The following is a 13,788-nucleotide window of genomic DNA, read 5'->3' on the forward strand; positions in this document are numbered from 1 at the left end:
TAAAATAAAATAATTAAAATGAATTTAAACTTCTTGAATGCAAATTATATTTTTTGCAACTACAGTACACTACTCGTTGGGTATCTTGTTCGTACAAATTGAATGGAATGGAATTGGGGAAGAAATTCGCACCCTTCGATTAATTTAGGAACATGACATGCATTTTATTAGTTTTTCTAAAAGAATAAAGTGAATAAGACTAACAAGAATATTTTGATTCAAGGGCATCTAAAGTTTAGCATTGTTTTAGAAAAAGAAATGATGTTTTTACGAAAGATTCATGCCACCGCGAGACGACGAGTTGCGACAGGACCCTAATTGGGGTTATTGTTTCTAGAAAAGGCTCCTGTCTCCCCTGACCTGCCCCTCCTCCTGGGCGGTTTCGTGTGTATAGTTGTGTGTGTGTGTGTGTGTAGGCTTGTGTGTGTTGTTCGTAGACCTGTGTGTATGCACGTAGACGTATGTGTATGTCTGTGAGTGTTGAGCGTGCGTGTGTGTAGGACATGGACGCCACCACCGGGGGACAGTGCTCAGGACCAGAAGAGGCGCGCTTGCAGAGGCCAGTGGGCGGTGGTGCTGCAGAGGCCTCTGGTCCAAGCTGAAAAAGGAACCGGACCTCAAAGACGGTCAAGTGAGAACAATAAGTAATCGTGATTGCTCAAAAAAAGACCCCCTTCTAATCATAAATAGACCATAGAGCATATAAATTGTTCTTGCGAAATGTTTTCAACCATTAATAATGCCTCTTGATGACAAGAACCGAAATTAATTCAACTTTGTCAATTCGCGTACATCCTCTTAAGAGCAAGAATCTGATAAAGTGTCACGCTTGCGATTCATGCCATCTTAGATTTTCTCAAAAAAAAAAAAAAAAAGATATTAATATAATATGTGTGTGTGTACGTATATCTAATTTGAATTCTAACAGTTTGAATTCGAATTATGTTTTTCGCAATCACGAGTTGCAACAGGACCCTACTCATTGGAGGCTGTTGTTTCTAGAAACGGCTTATGTCCTCCCAAGCCTGCCCCTCCTCCTGGGCGGTTACGTGTATGTATGTGTGTGAGGACTTGTTTGTGTGTAGACGTGTGTGTATGCAGGATATGAACGTCACCGTCTAGGAGGAGGGGATTCCTGTGGACAGTGCTGCTAGTGGAGGCTAGGACCAGAGGAGCAGCTCCGTCCTCCGGTGGACGGCGATGCTGCAGAAACCCCTGGTCCATTCTGAAAAAGGAACCGGACATCAAGGACGGTCAAATGAAAGCAATAAGCAATCGTGATTGTTCAAAAAATAATAATAATAATAATTAATTTGAATTCTGAAATTTTGAATTCAAATTATATTTTTCGCAATCACGAACGGCGACAGGACCCTATTCATTGGAGTTATTGTTTCTAGAAACGGTTCCTGTCCCCCAAGCCTCTCCTCCTATGCGGTTACGTGTGCATAGTTATGTGTGTAAGTATGTAGGCCATAGGCCTGTGTGTGTGCACGTAGGCATGTGTGAGTGTATGTGTGTGAAGTCGTGTGTGTGTGTGAGCGTGCACGTGTGTAGTACATGGACGCCTCCGACTAGGAGAAGCGGATAGCTCAGGACCGGAGCAGCCGCGCCGCCTGCACAGGCCGGTGGGCGGTGATGCTGATGAGGCCCCTGGTCCAAGCACTCGACGTTAAATCCCGGTTATCACAAATTTGCCATTTCAACTGCGCTTGCGTGCCGACTTAGCTGATTTCAAAAATCTTGCTAAAATTAATTACAAACATTTTAAATTTGGTAATAAATATGAGATAGCAACAAACAAAAATTAGAAATCACAAAGTTTTTTCTGATTTAGTTTTTAGGCCTCGATAAAGATTGAATTTTGCGTCTTAATTATTAATGGATTCGGTGTCTGATTTGTCTGTCCTTTTTCAGGACCAAATTTTTAACATCAGAAGAGCGTACTAGAATTGCAGCATCACTTCTAATACAAAGCCGAACCCTCAACCTAAATAAAAATGTATAATACTAAGTTGTTTACGCCTAACGTAAAATATCCGCAAAAGACGGATTTCTGTACTAATATTCCAATCATTTTTGAAGTACACAACGTGTTTTACGTTTATGTTGAATAAATATTTCCAAACTAATAAATATTGAAGTGTCATTTTTCTCTTATGATTATCAGTTATTCATATCCGTAGTTTCATATAATATCTCACGTAATCGCTGTGAAAATATTCTAATCGCATTCATTAATTTGGTGGGACTCTCGCTCAGCCTAAATATAAAGAAGCAACACGAAATCTTAAAACAGAAAGCCTAAAAATATAAAGAAGCAACACGAAATCTTAAAACAGAAAGCCTAAAAAGCTAAGTCCGCGCGCAAGCGCAGTTGAAATGGCAAATTTGTGATGACCGGGATTTAACATCTAGTGGTCCAAGCTGAAAAAGGAACCAGACGCCAAAGACTGTAAGTGAGGACAATAAGCAATCATGATTGCTCAAAAAAAAAAAAAAAAAAAAAAAAAAAAAAATCAATTATTACTAATCTTGTTAAAAGCCCAAATCCAGAATTTTTCGTTATGAAGTTGAGTTGCTCAGTTTTTATGGGCCCCAAAAGGTCAACGCGCTGCAGCAAAATTTGAGCGGATTTTTAACACATGGAAATTGCTATGAGCCACAATTGTTGCTAAAAACAATTTGCCTCCAAATTCTTTTTATGTATAAAAGATAGAAGGTTCCAACTTTATAAAATGAATGTTAAATTTGTGGCAAGTTGTTGCCGCAAGGTCAATGAAGGTTACAAAAAAGTGGAATTTTTGACATTTTTTAGCATTTTTGAGGTCCAAAAACAGATTTCACCTTTCAGATGCCACGGCAAAAGTACTGTCGCTTGAAAGGTAAGTATATGCACTTTGAAAAAAAGCATAATTAACTGAGATAACTTTAATGTGTTTTTAGTTACATTAGGCCGAAATGTTACACTTTACTGATATTCAAACTGTCGTAACTACTTGCACGAGCAACATATTGAAATAATCTTTCTGCCCTTGTTATGCTCTATTTTCCCGTTGAAGCAAAATGCTTTAAATTTTTTAAAAAAAATTAATAACTTTGCAATTCGGTTTCCAAATTTGCCGAATCATCATACAGAATTTGCTGAATGAGGATTTTTTCGGATCTTGAGCACTCTAAAAGAAAAGAAAAACACTAATACCTATAGCCGACAAGAATGAATTGCCAGACATCTGACCAAATCCGAAGTACGTAGTTCAGACGAAAGACAATACTAGATCAACTTTAGCAATATGTGGAGGCGGCATGTACTTACCCAAGGTTACATCCAAAGCCTCTTCATTCTAAACCGAGGCATGTGACACGTGGCTCTGGTGGCACCGGTTATAACCCAAAATAGCAGCTATACTAACTACTGATCTTGTCATGACCATACGTTGCAAGTGGCTCTAAATGTCTAACTTTAATTTTTGTATTATGTGGCAAATAAATTTCGCTGTGATATCTTAGAAAATCTCTAGGAAACTGGGTTTCTAGTTTCCTTTCTTTCTTTCTTTTTCTTTTTCTTTTTTTTTTTACAGTGTGGTGCGTCTGAAGTTTAGTATGCCTATTACTGGAGCACAGAGAAGGTTTGAACAATGATGTATATACACTGTAAAAAAAAAAAGAGAAAGAGCTGCAGTACTGCTAGAAAACTTCCAGGAAACCGAGATTCCAAAAGGTTTCTAGTAATGATACAACTTCTTAAGTAACGTATCGTTACTGCAGGGGTGCCCACCCTCCCTAACTGAAATGGCGCACCCCCCGTCCCAAATACCACAACAACAAAAAAAAAAAAAAAAAAAAGGAAAAAATACCCCTAAAAACACCTCCCGCCTAAAAATTTCAATGGCGCAATCTGCGCGCACCCCCCCCCCCCATCCTAGCAGTACTGCAGTTCGTTTTTTACAGTATAGATAATCTTGAAAACTTTTATTGTAATGGTGTTGTTTCCTTCAGTCAGAAGTACAACTTTTAGTCACTAAAATCAATAGAATAAGCAAAAAAAGGAACCAGAAAAAACTTTTATTTTCCGAACAGTTATTTTTTATTTAAATTTTTTAAATGTCCGATTTTGTAAATAAGTCGTGGTCTTTATGACATCATAAGTGATGTACTTTGGCGCGCAACTTCATTGCTGCACTAAATGCTAACGCTTTGCTCTCAACCGCGTCGCCAGGTTATGATGAATTGTGCTGTGGGCTAACGGAGTCAGTGAATGGCATTTCATCACTTGCGATGTCATGTGCAGAAGCGTAAAAAATGAAGTTCAATCTGTGCACCGATAATTGTTAAAAAATATTAATTTTTGTCAAATTATTTCTAAAATAGTTAAATCCTATATTTTTAAGCATGATCTTTCAGAAAAAAAAAATACTTTTAAAATTTTGGAAACAACCCCATTGTAACTGACTTAATGTCTTTAAGGGGCTCAAGACTGATACATTTTCCTTAGTTTCCTTATGAGTCCATTTGTAGGGTATTTAACTGCATCGTTAATGCTTTCTTATTACTTCTGACCAATGCAGAGAAATCGCGTTGCAACAAGCTTCAAGGGACCGCATTTGTGTTGGTTGTAACGAGAATTTCGTTTTAATGGAATTCGAACAATCTAACGAAAATTTAATCCGGGCTGATCCTTTATTTCGCTGAAAAGATATTTCGTTGTGTTGATACTCGTTGTAACGGAATTTCACTGCATCAGCTTCATCAGCAAAATTAAATTTTAACTATCAGATTATTGCAAGAAGTTATGATTATGAAATGTGTGTCCATGATGAATAGCATAAAGTTAGTTTCCATCAAAGAAGTTTGTTACCCCCGAGGTACATTTCAGATATTTCACAAAAATAGCATTTGATGGACGCAATAATAATAAGCTACGGTAATAATGATAATCTTTACGAAGTTTAAAACCGCAACCGGATGCAATCCGGTTCGCAATCTGTGCCGAGAGCAACGACACGACTGGACTTAGAAATGTTCCATTCGACGAGTTTAAGGACGGACTTAAGAACACGAAAAAGAACACGCTTTTTTTGGCAACAAAAAGAAAGAAACATCAAATTCAGTATTTCGAACATAATGATAGGAATGAAAGGAATAAGAAGGAAAAAAAGAACACAGTAGAACTATTATGGCCGTCATTAAAAGACAGTTTAGTGGTTGTAGCAAAGGAAAGGGAACGTATATCAATTGCAAAAACGGAAAGCAAAATAATAATAATAATTATAATAAAATTAATAAATAAATTATTTTTTATTAATTTTTAAATATAATTCATTTTAAGTTAAATTCGTTGTCAGACTGCAAATGTTTTTTTATCAGAGAAATAAAGTACACATAAATTGCGTAATTTTTAAAAAGATGAAAATACTTCTCAGTCTGCTCCTTAATGAAAAATAAATAATTATTTAATATATAAATAAAATTTAAAACGAGCAAGAAAAAAGTAAAAGTTAGTTGTTTCGGTGCCCTTGTGCACCGAAGTCCTCAACTGTAATATACGAAACTCGTATAATGGAAAAAAAAGGAAAGCAAAATAATTTGCCTCTCACATTAAAATGTGAATAAAAATTAATATTCTGTCACTTGTCATATACCATTCTCTTCAGAAATAAATGAATTTCTTGAATCTTAACCCGTTTTTCCCAAATAGTTTGATGACTTTCAGAAAATCAAGTGTAAAACCAAGTTTTCTTTTTGTGTTTTTACAGAGCAAAAAATCACTTTTTTGTTACATACTGTGATTTCATTAAACTTGTTATCAGCTTATAATATTTAGGTTCACTTTTATTTTTTGAATGTCTAGTTAAACGTTTTGGTAAGTAATTTAAAATTTCTTTTTTTTTTCAACCATGAAATAGGTCCACTATTAAGGTGACAATTTGATGTCCTTCCGTTACCAAAATACTACATCTCAGTTAGTTCACCAAGAACCTATTAAGTATGGGTCATTCCATACGAAATGAGCAAAAATGAAAAAAAGTGGTAACCGCATGGTAACAGATTTTTATGAAATTTGGTATACAGGTTCCTTTTATGCCTAGATAGAAATATCTAAAATATTTTGGCTTAATATTTTTTATTTTAGTAGTTGCATGCGATTGAAAATTGGTCACATTGAATAGTATTCTGATAAATGCTAAATGTAGCATTTTTGAGGGCTTGTATTTTATTAACTATTTAATGTAAAAGCAAAAGTTACATATTGTAATAATCTATAGAGTAGAACAATTCATCTGCTTTCAATTTAATTTTTTTTCAAATTTATTAGAGATAACTTTTAACCGTGTCTTAAAAACTGAAAATATTTCAGTTTTCTCATAATTAAGCATTTTATTTTTTAATCTCAAGCTTTCAGTAATGTCTTAACTGTGCTGAAATTAATACCCAATATTGTGCTAAGTGTTATAAAAGAAATACCTTACTTTTGAAGTTGCATTTAAACTCCTTAGTATTCAAAATCAGTTATAAACTTAGTAACATTTTTAAATTCATGATTTTCCCCTTCACATAGGTACAACAATTTTAATGAGGGAAACTTGACGCAACTTTCAAATTTTGCAAGAATATAGATCAGTATTTTTACTATTTGCTTGAAGAAATTCAAAATTGGTTTTTGATTTCTAAGCTTAAAATAAAATTCAGAACAATAGCGTTTTCTTTGTGTTTCATGTGAAATTATAAGAACTCAAAGTACTAGATAAGTCTCTAAATGATGCAAAAGCAAGTATATCTAACATTCATTTCAATTAAAAAAAATTATTGGCATTATTGTGAAATTTATTTAAAAAATAGCGGATAAAAGTTACATCTTAAGCAATAATAATAATAATAATAATAACTTCAAAAAATGCATCAAAAGATTTTTTTTATTTTTATTCTCTACAAAAGCTTTTTCGATCTGCCCAAAAATTTGTGGCTCAATTTTTGTAAGAAACCCCACTTGAAGATATTAATAGTACTTTCCTTAATATATTTTTCAAGTAGTTCCAGACAAGCATCATCTTTAACAGGTCATGTGTACTACAGTGACGATGGTTCATGTGGATAAATAGGAAAATCACTCATCTGAAAAAATGTAGATGCATAAAATTAATGTGTAGAAACACATTACTTAGCCACAAATAGTTGCTTTTTGTGTAACAAACAAATAAAATTATTGACATTGGATTCAGGCCTGATTTCTAAACTTTTTCTTCAAACTTAAGCTCTTGTCACTGAAAATTGAGATAAATGTGAGACGTGGAATTTAGAAGTTCAATTGCTAATTGAGATGAAACGATGATAATTTCATGTCTCCAAAATAACTATGGGCACTTAAATTAAATTTTAGTAACGGGGCACGAGGGCAAATAGGAAAAAAAGTCTGAATATGCTTCTTCGATTGCTACCTATTTCATCCTTTTCCAAAATAACACTATTCGTGTGGTTCTTGGTAAGAGCAAAAAATTTAGAAATAAATATTAATTTAGGTTTATATAAAAATTAACTGTATAAACTTTACATATTTGTATGGTTCCATAGAGGCGCCGAGAGCCATGGCGGGCTCCTTGTCGGTTTAGTCGCCGTACCACCCCCCATAAAACTTGCCAAATTTATACGACTCCAATTCCGAGCAAGCCCTCAAAAGATGGGACCCTAGTTTCCGACTAGGCTGACATGGCCTCTCGTCGGCCCTTTGGTTCCAAGAAAAGACATCTGTTCCCTAAAACATATTAGTAGTGAGGAGCTCTATGTTTTATTATGTTTTTTAAGAGTAACATTACAAATAAGAAACATAAAAACCTGTCGCAAGAAATTCTTTGTCTTCGAATCGAAAGAAATTCACGCTCGTGAGCATTTTTATTTTTTTATTTTTTTCGTGAAAGGAAATACTTCCTTCCTGTTGAGTTTCGACGCAACAAACATCCGGTTAAGTCTTATTTACAGATCTTCCGTTTTCTGACTCACTGAGTCTTTTTTTTTCTTTTTTTTTGTGTTTAGGAAGTGATTTTTGCAAATTTTCCAAAAAATATGAATTTTGACACGTGTGCAATTGCGCTGTGCATGTATACACACCTGCATACAAGTATACAGCAGAAATACTTTCGCGACTATTAAATACAAAAATAAAATTAGCTACTGAAAAATACAAGGAATATGAAGTGAGACGAAATTTGTTATGTTTTTGAGTGTAGACCACTAAAATGACATGAAAACATAAAAGGCAATTTAGAAAAAAAAAAAAAAAAACATGCACTAAAACAAACTGTATTCAACCAGAAGGTTTTTGAATGTTTCAATAAATATGTGTGCATTAATTGTACTTGAAGAAGCATTAACTAATTGTTGCATAATAAAACTAAAAAAAATACTTTTCTTTGATACAATTTATTGAGCATAGTTCATGCGTTTAATAGACCTTATGGTTTCGTGCATAAGATGTTTGATTTTATAATTACGCATAATTTCATTCAGAACAAAATTTTCCGATGAGTTTTTTATTAATTAAAAGCAGAAATTGAACAAAAAAAAAGAAAAAAAAACATGATCAAAACATTTTGTTAACATTCATTTCCAAACAGCAAACTTCATTTTGAGCTCGTTTAAAATAGTTATTTATTGCATAAATTGTAATAAATAAGAAATGATTAACATTCAATATTATTAACTCCTATTTATATTTATTGAAGTTTTAAAGTCACCTTACGGAAATAATTTAGAAAATATTTCATTGCAAAAATTAAAATTAGTTATCAAACTTTTTTTCATTAAAATAAATTTATATGGATTTATAGTAAGAGAGAAACATATTCCTCAGCTTATATTGATGGAATTTTGTTTTAAAACTTATTACTATTATTATTTTGAAAACAAAGTTTCATATTTATTTACTTTTTTGCCTGAACTATCTTTTCAGACACTTTTTTTTGAGGAGGAAAACTCATGCTTTAAATTAATTTAAACACTTTAGAACTCAATTTTTAATTCTCACTTTAAGAATAAAATGACCTGATTTGTATATAGTTAATAGTTACCACAAACTTCAACAGATGTCACTGGAGTCTGACCGGGTTTTTTCTTTGATTGATTGATTTCACACTACAACTTTTATTGAAATGACAGAGCGTGATAGAAACAAGTATTAAGTGAAGCGTTGGTTCTAGCTATCGACAGAGTTAAGATGATACACTAAATACTGAATTGGGTTGATGAAAGCCTTCGAACATGAACTAAAAAGCTTATAACTCGTTTTTTATTTTATTTCGAAATTTCGAACAGGTGCTATTTTCAGCAGAAAAATCAGAGCTTTCCATGGACATCTAATGTTAATAGTGCAAGTATTTTTTCACCCCCATATTAGAGAATTTATATGAAAATTGCCCCAATAGGGGTTTTGCCCTCCATTACGGGACGAAAAGTACCCTATGTGTTATTCCGATGCATAAGCTATATTATTGTAAAGTTTCATTAAAATCCATTCAGTAGTTTTTGCGTGAAAAAATAACAAACATCCTCACAAGCTTTCACATACTGTATAATAGTATTAAGATTTTGAACAATGCGAAGTTTTTGAAAACAAACATTTGTATCTAACCTGTTCTATCTGCTTTTGAGGGTTGACCAATATTTGGCTTCTCTAGAAGTTGGACAAGAAACAAAATGACGCAAAAATATAATAGACAATTCAAAAAAATAATAATACGTACAATAATTTAAAAAAAAAAGTGAAAATGAAAGCAATATTGTAAGTGATTCATATTTATTCAACTATTTTGAGCAATGCTAAATTTTAGAAGCAAATATCTGTTTTTAAACCTGTTTTATCTCCTTTTGAGTGTTGACAACTATTTGACGTCTATAGAGGTTGATAAGAAACGAAATGACGAGTTAATAAAAGACAATTAAAATAGATAAATAAGTAAATAAAATATTTGAAAAGTAAAGAAAAGAAAAACGTGCATTAAAACAATATTGCAATTTTTATCAACGTGAAATTTTAGGAAACAAAAATCTGTTTTTAATTTGTTTTTATTAGCTTTGAGTGTTGACGCCTGAAGAAGTTAACTAAAAACAAAATGTAACGAAAACATAGAAGACAATTTAAAAATAATAACAATAACAATAATAAAAAAAGAAACAAGTGTATTAAAATAATATTGTAAGTAGAGACGTACCGAGTAGCACTTTGGCCGAGTACCGAGTACTCGGCCTTACACTACTCGGCCGAGTACCGAGTTACCGAGTACTCGGCCTTTTACTACTGGGCTGAGTTACAGAGTACCAATTATATTTTAAGAAGAACCACCGACACACACGTAATCAATTTTGAACTTATTGGAATAGTAGTATAGACCTCTTTGTCGATATAAAAGTTTTTAAAACTAAACTCCTGCTGAAATTTAATTTTGCATTATTTAAAAAATTTTGTTTATGTCAAACATTTTACAAACGAAATTATTTTTAAAATTAAAAATAAATAAATAAAAGGTGAGATTAATCAAGTTGGAATTAAGACAAACTATACCAATCTGTTTTAGTTCTAGTTCGCCAAACATATATAATTTTTAAAAGCAAATAAAACAAATATGCAGGAACACTGCACACATGTGTTTCTGCGTTACAAGGAACGTCTTTATCAGTGCATAAAATGTGAGCTAAAGAATGTAAAGACATTCGACAAAAAAATCCGACTTTTGTCGGATACCTTTAAATCCACAAGCTCATATTTTGTGCATTGAAAAAGGAATTCCCTGTAAAGCCAAAACACGTGTCTGCAGTGTTCCTGCACTATGCTTTATCGGTTTTTTATTTCCTTTTATTTTTAAGCAAAGGAATTTTTATATTTCTTATAACTAATTTTTGTTTGTAGCAAAAATCTATTTTTAATATAAAAATTCCATATTTTCTATACTTACCTTTCTTGCACAATTTTTAATAAATAAGTTTTATTAACTATAAGGACATTAAAATAAAGATTTATTCCATTAAAGCATTAAAAACTTCATTATTCTCAAAATTTAAATTTGACTTGTAAATGATTGCAGCATATTAAATATGCTTAATATAATAAATTTTAATATCTGTCTTGGACAATATTCAATTTTTTGCAACTACTCGGTATTGACCGAGTAACTGATCAAAATAGGGTCGAGTACCGAGTACTCGGCAAATTGGCCGAGTACGCCGACTGCCGAGTAGTTACCGAGTACTCGGTACGTCTCTAATTGTAAGTGATTCATATTTATTTATTCAACCGTTTTGAAACATGCGAAATTTTAGAACACAAGACATAATTTTTTTTCACAAATACGTATGCTTTATACCGCAATAGGGAATAACTCCCCCCCCCCCCCCAAAGTTCAACAAATATTATGGTTCGTGATGACCTATTTGAGCATCTCTGATCAGTTAAGATCTTTGTAAGGCAGAGGGAGGAGTAATACATCGATTTCTAAAAGCCGAGATAATATCCCTCCCCTCAAATGAAAAAAAACTTAATGTAGAGGAAGGGCTAAAAATTAAATGTTTTCAAAAGATCCAAAGGAATGCCTTTTCTGAAACCGATTTCGATCTAAAAACTTTTTTTTTTGTGTGTGTGTGTATTACTAACAGATTAAAAAAATACTTTTAAAAAAGTTAAGCATGTTACAAGTTACAACCAAGCATTAATTTGCTGAAAATATTTATTTTCTCTCTGTTAACGGCATCAACATATGAAAAAAGGGAGGGGGTGTGGGGTGGGGGAAGATTTGGTGAATGGATTTAGCTAAAATTGTTCAGTTCTCGACCATAAACAATTTTATGTGTGAAGTAGTTTCAAGGGCGTGGAACGACAATTTCAGTTTTCCATCAACTGCGCTTACCATTTTACATTTGTAAAGCACTCCCTATCTATTGAAAAGAAACCCTGCAGTTGTTTTTATTCCTAGCTGGGGGAGCGGGGTTTATCATATAGAAAACCGAAGAAACGTCATGTGATCCAGAACGCCAAACCACAGTCAGATGTGAGAGGAGGAAAAAATGTTTTCTGTTCTGTGTGCTCCATCCTCAGTTCAAATATCTGTGACTTTTCTTTCTTCGGGCAACTGCCTATGCATTATTAGAGCTTCCATGCAAATAAAAAAACACCATGAAAAGTAAATATCCGTACATTTTGTAGGTAGTATTTACTTTTCATGGTGCCTACGGGTAAAAACTTTGCATTTGGCGTTTTCCGCTTTATTGACGTTCCAGTTTAAGAAAGAACTGCTGTATAACAATAAAAAAATGAATAAAAATAAATAACTAGAAAAATCCTTGTAAACTCTAAAGTGTTCAAAATATGCTTAATTCCAAGTTTCAATTATTCAAGAGGGCTTAAACTTTATAATAATAGTAATAATAATAATAACGCACATCCTCATTAATCCAGATCCTATTAAACCGGAATTAGCTTAATCTGGAGAGCCATTTAGATGTATATAGTGTTTTAATAAATGTCAAGTTAGCGCAATAATGTATTTTTGTAGGCAGTTTTTAAATTTTTTTAATGAAGTTTTATAACTGGGTTGTTTCTCATTTTTTAAAACATGTTTTTTTTTCTTTAAGAGCATATTCAAAAACATGAGGAAAGGTTACTTTTTTTTTCTTAGTCTTGACTTATTTTCTCTCTTAAAAAGTAATTTTAAATGACATTCAGCCGTTGTTTCCATTTTTGCTGCTGACGTCACAAGTGAGTAAACCGCTAGGGTTAACAGAATAAAGTTTCAGGACACTGCCAAACTTTACTAAATGAATATTTTATTTAACTACAATGGGGTGGTTTGCTTCAGTCAAAAGTAAAACTTTTAGTCACTGAAATTGATAGAATGAGTAAAAAAAAAAACAATCACATGGATCCAGAAAATACTTTCATTTTCCCGAGTTATTTTTTAATAAATTTTTTAAAATGCCCGATTTTGAAAACAAGATGTGGTCTTTATGACGTCACAAATGATGCAATTTGGCGCATCTTTCTACCACGTTTCCTCGCTATGATAATCAAGAAGCGAATTCAATATTGCGCTCTATGCTTGCTATCAACCATATCGTTGCTAATACACGTGAGTAAATGTGAATTAAATATTTTGCTCTGTGATTGGCAACACTGAATGGCATTTCATCATTTGTGATGTCACGCGGCCGAAGCGTAAACAATGAAAGCGCACAGATTTCAGTATTTTTTTAAAAATACTAAACTTAAACAAATTATTTAAAAAATGATCAGATCCTATGTTTTTAAGCATGCTGTTTCAGAAAAAAATACTTTTAAAATTTTGGAAACGATCCCATTCTCGTTCCGCTAATAGCTCGGGGGTGAAAAAATCATTAAAAAGCGATATCTTGCCAGAAAAGACAACCACGCGTTCCGATTCAAGATGGCTTTCATCACTTGTGACGTTACAGGGTGAAAAAAATTGGTTTTAAAATCAGACATTTAAAAAAAAAAATAATTAAAAATTAAATGTTGCGAAAGCAAAAGTATTTTATGGGTCCTTGTTATTCTTTTTGCTTATTCTACCAATTTCAGTCACCTCCAGTCAAAGTAGTACCTTTGACTGGAGGAAACAACACCATTATTTCTCAAGATAATGTCTCATTCTCAGGAACTCAAATTAAATTTCTTGTGTGTACAGTAGTTTGTTTAAATAAATTGGAACAATTTTTGGTTAATTTGCCAATCCGTACTTTCATTAATTCGGACGACCTGGATCTTAGCCTGAACTTTGCCTAAAAGGCCAT

Source organism: Uloborus diversus, chromosome 1, assembly GCF_026930045.1.
Source record: "Uloborus diversus isolate 005 chromosome 1, Udiv.v.3.1, whole genome shotgun sequence".
Lineage (NCBI taxonomy): Eukaryota > Metazoa > Arthropoda > Arachnida > Araneae > Uloboridae > Uloborus > Uloborus diversus.